This window comes from Penaeus japonicus, unplaced genomic scaffold (assembly GCF_977035675.1).
Source record: "Penaeus japonicus unplaced genomic scaffold, GWHDUDI00000001_assembly GWHDUDI00000029, whole genome shotgun sequence".
NCBI lineage: Eukaryota > Metazoa > Arthropoda > Malacostraca > Decapoda > Penaeidae > Penaeus > Penaeus japonicus.
In genome coordinates this window covers 9,764,429-9,766,928 of record NW_028234431.1, presented here as the reverse complement: position 1 = coordinate 9,766,928, position 2,500 = coordinate 9,764,429, and the positions used below count along the sequence as shown (strand labels likewise).

Here is a 2,500-nt window from a genome sequence, read left to right as displayed (position 1 = left end):
CCAGATATCTTCATGTCAGAAAAAAAATTCCACGTTAAAGGTTACTATTGTTGTTTCGTACGTCCGCCATCCCCGTCAGCTTGCTGGGAAATATGAATGATCATGTTAATAATACAAATTGGAAGTGTATAGAAGTTTATATGTAAGTAATTAGGTAAGTAAATATTTGAACACACACACACACAGACAAACAAACAAACACACACACACAAGCGCACACACACGAGCACACACACACACACACACACGAGCACACACACACACACACACACACACGAGCAAACACACACACACACACACACACACACACACACGAGCACACACACACACACAAACACAAACACACACGAGCAAAAACACACACACACACACATACGCGCACACACACACACGAGCACACACACACACACACACGCAAACACAAGCACACGCACACGAACACACACTTAGAGCTCGCAAGTAGCAATACAAACACAGAATGATAAACACTTCCGTCTCAACGTCCGCACGTGAATGCTGTCGGAAATAAAATAGGTAAATACTTCCAGAGTCGAACGTTTTTCAAGACGGCGACAATGTGAACAATATATTTATATATTAAAGGGCGCTGGGGCGCGCGAGTGACAGACATCCAAGCTATTTAGTGTGTTGTGTATATGTGTGTAGATATATAATATACTCTCTAGGTAAAGAATATTATATACTTATTCGCTCTTCCTGTCCCTTCGTCGCCGTCCTGCCTGGTCATGGCAACTCCTCCAGACAGCGTCTCTAGCGGCGTCCGCAGAATGAAACACAACGTCTCGGGTGGCGAGTGTACATCAACTAAGGGCTCCCCGGGTAAGGCAGTGCCAAGGCCACGACAGGCATTGTGGGTAATGGGATCTGTGGAGGGATTTTGTTCTGGGTCGTGTAGGATATCGGATGCCATGACGCCCTTAAGCTCACAAGTACACTTAACAGAACTAGAGCAAACATTTGGTTGTACACGCACAAACTATATATATATGGTATAACATATATATATATATATATATATATATAATATATATGACCTATATATATATATATATATATCGGGAATGTCTCACTAGAAATATATATACATATATGTACTATACATATTACATATATAAATTTAATATCGTAATACAAAAATAGACTTGATAACTTGAGCATAGATATAGATATATACATATACATATATAAACATACATATGTGTATATAAATATGTATGTATGTATAGATGGGCATATATGATTATATATACATATATATAGATATATACATATCTATATATGTCTATCTATTATTTATTACACACAAAACGCACAATCACGGGGGGGGGGGGGGGAGGGGGGGGAGGGGGGGGGGGCACACTATGTCTCTATATGCCGTATATAAGTATAATAATATGTATATATATACATATGTGAATATGATGTCGAGTATGTATATGATTATATATAATCTAAGAACTAAATAAAGTATATATCCGATCTTGTATATGTATAGAGCGGGGGGGGGTGTATATATAGCAGGGAGCGGGTGATACACCTAAACATATACATAAATATAGCGCTATCAATATATGGTATACACATCCGACAGATGTCGCCTTAGAAAAAAAACATCTTATCCTTCTCTTGCAGTGGCAAACCAGTGTCAACGTTAAGTTAACGACTTCAATCCCAACGACCCGCGGTGCGGTTCAAGGTGTACGCGGGAGCAAGCCACACGTATCCGGGTGTTGCGGCAGGCTAATCTAGGATGTCCAAGTGAGTCCTTGCATGCTTTGTCATGTGGTGCAATCGAGAGATCACAATGTCAAGTACGATATGGGAGATAGAGTGCCATATGTGTCAAACATGCTTCGAGACCCTCCTGTTCTCTGTGTTCAGCATTTAATATCTATAACTTGTATTGTGTTTTTCCTTAGCTATGGGGCTGGACTTTCGTTCAAATTCCGCCGAGATGTGAGACAGCAGCTGAGTTGAGCGGGAAACAGCTTTCGAGTTTTGATAAGATATAATAAAATGCATTTGTACAATAATAGCGCATAATGCAGTTGTATTTACTTCTTAAAATCAGATGTCCTTTTTTGCTTTGCAAAAACCATTTGAAAATACCAAATCAAAACTATATGTTAGAGAGGTAAACCATTTATGAGGTACGAACAAGGGAACAATGTTGGAATTATATGTTAAAATAACAAACACACGTCCGTTTATAATTTGCCATATATCTAAATAACCCTGTATACATTCATAAAGTGTTCCTTATACACACGACACCCCATATGTACACATATAAGCATATACATACATACACATTTATATATATATATATATATATATATATATATATATATATATATATGTATATATACAAATATATTCACATATATTTCTCTATATATGTACACACACACACACACACACACACACACACATATATATATATATATATATATATATATATATATATATGTGTGTGTGT

At 37.4% G+C, this 2,500-nt stretch overlaps 1 long non-coding RNA gene across 1 annotated transcript in view; it reads left to right on the top strand.

The window, feature by feature from the left end:
- Positions 1-2,050, top strand: part of LOC147468370 (uncharacterized) — a 16,357-nt gene extending 14,307 nt beyond the window's left edge. The window contains exon 3 of the long non-coding RNA XR_015192514.1: positions 1,941-2,050. This is a non-coding gene — a long non-coding RNA (uncharacterized LOC147468370). The remainder of the gene's footprint in view (positions 1-1,940) is intronic.
- The last annotated feature ends 450 nt before the right edge of the window (positions 2,051-2,500 follow it).